At 42.7% G+C, this 8,017-nt stretch overlaps 1 protein-coding gene across 15 annotated transcripts in view; it reads left to right on the top strand.

Annotated features, from left to right (window-relative positions):
* Nucleotides 1–86: 86 nt before the first annotated feature.
* The window catches only part of ASB7 (ankyrin repeat and SOCS box containing 7), an 84,742-nt gene continuing 76,811 nt past the window's right edge, over nucleotides 87–8,017 (top strand). For 14 of the 15 annotated variants that reach the window (XR_015275954.1, XR_015275955.1, XR_015275949.1 and 11 more), the window contains exons 1-3: nucleotides 101–252; nucleotides 956–1,050; nucleotides 6,473–6,571. The gene's annotated coding sequence lies outside the window, so the exon portion shown is untranslated. Of the gene's footprint in view, nucleotides 253–955; nucleotides 1,051–6,472; nucleotides 6,572–8,017 lie in introns of all 15 variants that reach the window. The other variant, XR_015275952.1, reaches the window with a different exon arrangement.

Raw genomic sequence — 8,017 nt, 5'->3', positions numbered from 1 at the left:
GCCCAGCGTCCAATGGTGGCGCGGCGGCGGCGCGCGGGCGGGGGCGGGGCCGGCGCGGCTGGCGCTGATTGGCCGCGGCGCGGGTCAGTCCCCGCCCGCCGACCCCGCCGCGAGCCGAGGGGGGCGGCCCGGAGCGAAGTGTCCCCGCTCGGCTCGGCCCCCCCGACCCCCCGCCCGCCGCCGCCGCCAGCGCGGGGGGCGGCCGCGCCCGGGGCCCCCGGCCCGCCCCGCTCCGGCACGCGGGTCACGCAGGTAACCCCGGCTGCCCCGGGGTCTCTCGCGGCGCGGGGAGGGGGGGCGCGACCCCATGGCCTCCCCTCGCCCACACCGGGCAGCCCCTCCGGCGGGTGCGGGGCTGTGAGGGGACCCCCGCAGCCCCTCCTGGGAAGGGGTGTGCAGCCCCCCGCCGGCCCTGCCCGCTCCCCCGGCGGACTCCGGGCCGCCCCCGGGGCTGCCCGCGGAGGGGGGTCCCCGTCCCCAGCCCCCGGCAGCGCCCCGGGTGCCTTGGCGGCCGCCGGGCCTTGGGGCTGTGCGCCGGGGCTTGGCCGGCTTTTTGTGTGTGTGTGTGTGCGTGTGTGTGTGTGCTGCTGACGGCTCCTGGAGCGTGAACTCCTGCGAGGGAGAGGTTTGGTTTCCCAGCAGCTCAGCTTTCTGGGTTACTTCCTGTCCCATTCTTTAGCACTTATCTTTACTTCCATTCCCTGGAGGAGCTGCCTTGACAGGGCAGCGGTCCTGCCGTTATTATCCCTTCAACTCCTTAGTATCCTGAGAGAGTGCCCTCCTTTTCCAGGAGAGATCCCGGTTTTGATGAATAACCCCTTTCCTTCCAAATTTGTGAAGGCTCTTCCTATATTGCCCGGCTATCGCTTTTGTATTAACCAATTCTGTTCTTCATTTCTCTATTTTATGTCATTGTGTGGCTCAGTTCTACTTTTATTTTATTTTTTTTTCCTAGGTTTAAGCTGCTTTAAAGGAGAATTAAAAATAGTGACTCCAAAGAACAAAATAACACAGAAGAGAGAAAGCAGCGCTCAAAAAACCCCCAGAAAGGTGATGATTCATTTAGACTCTCAGAGTCATCCTAGACACATGGTTTGGCTGGGATTGGGGCCTCTTGTGTTTTTATGGATTTGAATAGGTAGTATTAGATTTCTTTGTTCTCTTAAAACCTACTTGCTGTTGACCTTTTAAAGTTTGAAAGCTCTGAATTCCATTTGAAGTACAGTCCCTCTTGTAACACTTAATAATTTTCCAAAATTATTCTGCAGATGTTATTTTGATTATGCATACTTAATGGGGTTTTTGTGTCCCCATCTCAGGGGTGTCACTTAAAATTACTTTGCTCTAGGTCATTAAAATGGTCTTTTCTTTAAGTCTTCCTATAAATTTATGAGTTTAGCACTGCTTCTGTTTCTGTTTTGATTCTAGAATCTTTATTGGGCTAGGTCATGGTAATTGCATTATATTGGTTTAGTCATACCTCACTCCTGCATGGGTCACTTTTTTGTGTGTGTGTTGTAACGGAGCTGCAAAAATTGAAATTAATTTAATTGGGTGGTGTCTGCTTAAAAGTACTTACTTTTTGGGCTGAGATCATAGAAGAAGATGATGCTGTTGGGTGCTTAAGGGGAAAAAATGAAAGGAGTCATCAAAACCAATCCTGCTGGTAGGAGGGAGGTTCTGTTTCAGGGGGAGAGCTGTTCGTAGGGAGAATTGCGTGTTTTACGTGGTGAGATGAAGAGATGGATCCTAGGAGAGAGAGTGGGGGGGGGTGAATGATGTCAGTCAGTCTTTTTCTGCATCCTGCTGTCAGCGTGCTCCAAAGGATGGAGTTTCTGCGTGTTCTTCTAACGCAGAGCCTGTCTTGAAGCCATTTTAATCTGTTTCAAATGTAGGTGAGTTTGGTTTTTTGGCAAAGATGCCGTCCGCAGAGGTCCCTCTGGTCTGTGTTGTGTTTTCAGAGATGTCACTGACTGTACCAAAACGTTGTTCATTGTTGGCAATCAGTTGTTTTTGAGCATTAGCCTCCAGGAGAAAGAGCAGTATTTGTTGCCAGCAGCCTTGGTTAAGGCTGGATCATTTTTCCAATACAGATGTCTTTAGATTAAGACAAAAAGTAGTTGCTCTGTGTTGAAGATTAAATAGAAAATCCCTCCAGAACAGAAGTGCAACAAATTCTTAGCTATGCTTTGGAAGTGCAGGGAAGAAGTTTTCCATGTCATTTTGATAACTCACAAGTAATGGCAGAACATGTGGACATGCCCGGTGTGATTCCAGGAGGGATTTTCCTGCTAATAGGTGAGACAGATGTGCATCAGTACAAACTTACCAGTGCAGTTAGGGCACAGCTGTTTCATCTGAATTTAGTTTATTATAACTCCCTTTTCCCTACCCAGCGCCTCTCATGTCAGATCTGTAGCTGCTTCAACAGGACACCTCTTGGTGCCGACAATTCAAGGGGTCTTTGGGATTTATTCTCAACAGGAGACCTAAGTTTTCATTTGATTTGTGGAGTTCCTTCCTAGTGTGAAATTCCAGTGCAGCAAAGTTTGATTCAGACGCAGAGACTGGAATTGAGTTCATAGGAATCAGGGAATTAACTTCTGGCAGAAATTTGCACATGGTTGAAACAAGGCACAGAGATCACTGATGTACTGAAGTCCTGCTCTTGATCCCATGCAGAAGTGCAGCTTGTTGCAAATATAGCAGCCCTTTAAAGAAAGCTTTAGTTTTCAGGCTATATGCTCATTTTGGGTTTGTTTTTCCTCACTGTGAATTCTCAACCCTTAAAGGAAATGTGCTGTCTGAGGGATGGTTTTGTTTTGTTCCAGTAGTGCTTACAGAATGATATTATCACAGTGAAAATCTTGCTTTGTCCCCTAAAGACATGAAACAAATTTTGTCCACTTGGATTCTTTTAGGCTGTATTAAATAGAAATATGTATCAAATGTACTTCTAGAGATTGTTGAATGACACAAACTCTCTAAGCAGCACTGAGTTGGTTTATCAGCTGTGCTGTGATAATTAGGGCTGAAGTGGCTCCTTTAGTGTGGTTTGAACTCACCATTGGTTCATTCCATGCAATGTTGATGTTTGGGTTCTTTAATGATAGTAAGTCACATGAAAATACATAAATCTTAGCAATTAACACTTGCTACAAATTAATGACTTACAAGGCTAAGCTTCCATCTGACTTTTGCTGTTTAAAACTTAGTAATAGCACTGCTGTAAGTTGGAGGAGAATTGGTATTTTTTGCTTGGTACACAAGGATCTCCAAGCATGCTGCAGAGCACAAGCTCCCTGCAGTTTGTCAGAGCACATCTTGAGGGAGGAGGTTCTGGCTGTGTGAACCTGATGCAGCATTCTCTACTGAAAAAAGAGCTTTAAGGCCTTGTTTTAGCATCAGCATTGAGGTCCTGTCTTCAGAAGGAATTGCAGGATTTTATTCATGGGGCTCTGCTTGTGCTTAAGGTTGCCAGTGTATGGGTGGGGGTGCTGAGGATCGTGAGTAGTTGCTGTGCTTTCTGAAGGCAAAGTTTCCCTCAGGTTTGCAGATCTGAAGTTGCTTGAGCTGGGGGATCTCTCTGATTCTCCACCTGGCCCAAAGTCAGACCAAACAACCTCTCTGGGAGATGGATAATTGAAGTAAAATGACACTTCTTGTGCTTCAGTTTCACCCACCTGCAGAATGTAACAACACCACAGCTGCTTATTAGTGTGTAACACCACCATCTCTAGTTCTGTGAACACCTGAAGTTGGTGGGGCTCTTGTGGATTAACTCTTTTGGTTATTTTAAATTTAGTACATCTGAGCTAGGAGCTGGCCTTATGGGAGCTCTCATGAGAAACTTGTAATTTTTAATGACAGTTTGTGAGGAGTGAAGGGTTCTTTCCTTTGAAGCAGCAGTTCCTCTGTAATGTTTTGGATTCATGCACTGTTAACTCATTGCTTTCAGGCCCAGAAACTTGCATGTATTGCTTGGTGATTTTCATCTCAGCCACAGGGATACCTCGCTTGGTGTCTGTCTGGGCTGTAGCATGGAACATTCAGCAGAAAATATATTCAGGATTATAAGGCTCTGTGAAATTTTGATATTTCACATGTTCCTTGGAAACTTCACAATTGTGATGTGAGAATGCAAATGACAACACAATTGTTTGCCCTACTCTCTTGTCTGAAGAGCTCCTGGAATAGGAGCATGAGTGACAGCTGAAGATGATGGTTGTGTTTAGTTTGTTTAGTTTGTCAAAAATGTATTGACCATTTTTAAAATGCCATTTGAGTGAGAACACATTTAGCTTGTTCAAGCTTTGAAATGGGTAGGAGAAGTGAGTTGTGAGACTAATGAAGGTTGATGTGATTATCCTTATTCCACAGGGCTTTCCTTTTTTCTGTTGTTTATTTGATTTAATTGTCTCGGAATACTTCAACCACAGGCAACTGTGATCTACACTGATTAGGTCTATGCCAAATACTAAATGTCATGTGTAATGGTACACGTCCCTTGTTGTGAGGCTGACATCAGTAACTTATGGTCCTTATCCTGCTCTTGGATGTATAATCTCAGAGTTTAGGAATCAGGTCTTTCTGTGAGGCTGCATGAACAAGCAAAACACTGAATTTTGAGGTCTTGCTTTTTGTACCAACCTTTAACTTTCTTTAAAGTAAGTGTATACATATGTTGGAATTAATTTTCCACATGATGTTTGCAGTGACTTTAAAGAAGTGACACATTGATGTGGAAAAGTCTAAGATCTCTTTGACAACATGAGACATTATCAATAGATAATGAGGATGTTTGTCTTATTATTTTTATTTAGTGCTGCTTCTACTATAATTATTAGTGTTTTAATCAAACTTTGTTAAGTCATTGAGTGAGGGAGCTTTACTCTCACTAAATATGACTTATTTTTATTAAAGTTGCAGATCTTACTCTTGCCATATGCAGCTAATTTTCCTTTGGGGGGAAAAAGCTTGTTACTTTTTTAGTGGAGCAATCTGTTACCTTGTCTGTAGTCTGTGAAGTCAGTGCAATTCTAATTTGCATCAGCTAATAAAAAATGTGTGGGTTTTAAAGTGAAAATCATGCAAAAATTTTAAAAAAAAGGTGAACGACTGATCATCTATGCAAAAAAACAAGGCTAGAAATGTGATCAAATTAGGTCATGGCAGTGCAGTTTTGTGCAGGGCTGTAAGCATATCTGAAGACCTTGTATGCTTTATCTTGGGAAGCAAAGCTCTTGGAAAATGTGCATAAGAGGGATGAAAAGGGCTTTTTTTTCATCCTCCTTTTTGAGCTATCAATGTGAAAGCATGATTTTATGTTGCATTAAGTGGCAGAAATTTCAACTTAATCTAAGAGCTGCGTAGTTCATGGAACTGTTCTGGTGCAACTCGTTTGCAGAAGAAACGAGTCACAGTTGGGTTTGTGTGATCAGCTGTACAATTAAGTATTTAATGGTTTTATTGTTTATTATATTATTGCAGTGCTCAGATGAGATAAGGGGGCCATTCACTAAAAGTTTGCAACCAAAGGAAATGAAAGGTCAGATAAAGGTGTACAAAGAATTAGTGAAATAACAGTGATGAGTACAGGAGAAATGGTCTGGGACTGATCCCATTAACTGCAGGTGACAGGGGGGATAAGGAGGGGTTAGTCTGAAGGAGGAATCTGCACAGGGGTTGTAACTGGCATTTGGTAAACCTTGATTCTAAAATGATAGTTTTTCTACATGAAGAAAAAGGTGAAGATTTTTGAGCTGGTGGTTTCCTTGTATTGTAGAGGTGGCTTTACCTGTTTGTGAAACACAGCATGTGTCAGCTTGAGCTGCCGCACGAGAGAGAGGAGACAGGCTGGTGGCTCTGCAAATCCAGCTGAAGGACACAACTCAATACTCTCTGGGCTCAGGTTTTATTCTTTACTTAGGGAAGCTGAGATGGGATGGAGATTTAAAAAAAAGCAACCAACCCAAACCCCATACAAAAACAACAATTAAAGAAACCCCACAAACAAATAAAAAACCCGCAAAAGTAGTTTGGGAAGAGCTAAATGGATCCTGAATGTTTTTCCTGGCATCTGACTCCCACAGGGAGATGTTGAGGAGTGAGGCAGAAATACCTACCTACTGTGACCTTTGCATCCATGCTTGTTCTATGCAGGAGGAGCAGATACACATAATTATTAGAGAGGGATGTAGACCATTTCTTCAAGGTTTACTCCAGAGAGGAAGCACCTCTGTCATTTCTCTTGTCTTCCATAAAATATTCTCTGTAGCCTTTTGCTCATATGGCAGAAGCAAACTCTGTCCAGCCCAACCTCTGGAAGACTCTTTGATAATGATGGAAAACACACTTTGGGTCTTCTCTGACATAGCTGCATTAAAATGTAGCATTCTCACACAAGAAGAAAGTAAGTAAACCTCTCACTTTTATTCTTTACAACTAACAAGAAATACTTTTTTTTTTTAAGGGGTAGCAGGTTGTTTCACATGCATGGGCACAGAAGATTATGAACAGTGAAGACAATGAAGAGTGGGACATCGATCAAAGAGTAACAACCTCTCATAAGGTAATTCAGGACCACACTGAGTTTATCCTGTTGTACTTGCAAAATCAATTAAGTAACTGTTATTGTCCTCCATTTTCATGGCACTATAAAATCATTATAACCAAGAATATATAGGTATATTTTTCCCCCCTGTGCTTCCTTTCATTTTTTTACTTGCATGCAGAAAGCCAATATGTAACAACCCAAATGCATGCTGAGTTCTGAATGAGATTGATTACAGTTGCAAAACATTAAATATTAAATGCCAAAGGGCTACTTCCAGTAGTCCTCCTCTTCTCCAAAGATTGATGTCTTAAATGGGGCTTTGCAAGCAGGAGTTTTAAATGATCTATGGAGCAGAAGTAAAAATGTTTTCAAAGCTGGTGTGTACCTAAAACTATCCTGAAACCTTTAATGTTATGGTTAAGTATTCTTGTCATTTGAATTTCATTGCTTGCCATAGGGGTGAGATGGAAGAGTGGATATTTACAGAAACTGTGCAAGTGATAAAAGGAGCTGCCTGACTTTGTCTTCTGCTTTGTATGTTTTAGTACTTATGTACTTTAGTACCAGCTAATTTGAATAAGCTCTGCTAGTCACATGCAACATATGGAGCCAATGCCAATTTTTTATAATGCTGCATTACAAATATACCCACCAGCTGAGAAGTGTGAGAGAGAGAGCTCTGCTTTTCCTCAACCAACTGTCTTCACAGAGAGTTATAGGGGGAATACTGCTGGCCCTTCAGATGAGAAATCCCATTTCACTTCATCTCTTTAGTCATCCCATCTCTTTCTGTAGCATTTTGAGCAGCTAGCCTGACCTTAGTTTTCAGGACCATGTGAGGGCTTGCAAGTATTGGTCCTTTACGAGAGAGGACTATAAAAATGGCATCATAAAGTTTGTTTACATTAAGTTTGGATCAGATATTCTCAGTTTGAAAAAAAAGTTTTCCCATCTTAAATTAGGACATGAAATTTTTGTAGGTATTCAGAAACTAGGGCTAAAAGGGACAGAGTCTGAATTACTATTTTTTAAGAGTTTTGCATGACTCATCATCAGTTAGAGTCTACTGTCAGTTTTCTCCTGCAAATCCAAAGGTAGATCTTACTCTTGCAGCTGGAATTTCATTACCAGTGCTGTTAGTGGTGTGATGCAGAATGAAGTCAAGCTTGCTGTCTTATGGGTGAGCATGTTCTGAAGTGCTAATTGGAGTTTAGAAAAGAGCTTAGCAAAAGCTTATTAGAGTCAATAGAAATACTTTCATTGTATCAGATTAACCAAGTCTGATTTTTGGAATATGCTGCAGAAGTCGAGTTGGCAGTTGCTGCTTTGTAAATCCCCTTTCCTCCCAGTCTCAGATAATGAAGTTCACACTATGAAACAAAACAAAGCCAGTTTCTAAGCCATGTATAACATATGGAGCTAAAAAGTCTTCTTTAATAACCCTATGCTGAAGTAGTGATT

Source organism: Cyanistes caeruleus, chromosome 13 (genome assembly GCF_971803275.1).
Source record: "Cyanistes caeruleus chromosome 13, bCyaCae1.hap1.1, whole genome shotgun sequence".
Classification (NCBI taxonomy): Eukaryota; Metazoa; Chordata; class Aves; order Passeriformes; family Paridae; genus Cyanistes; species Cyanistes caeruleus.
The sequence above is the reverse complement of the archived record's forward strand: the minus strand, read 5'-3'. Positions and strand labels throughout refer to the sequence as shown.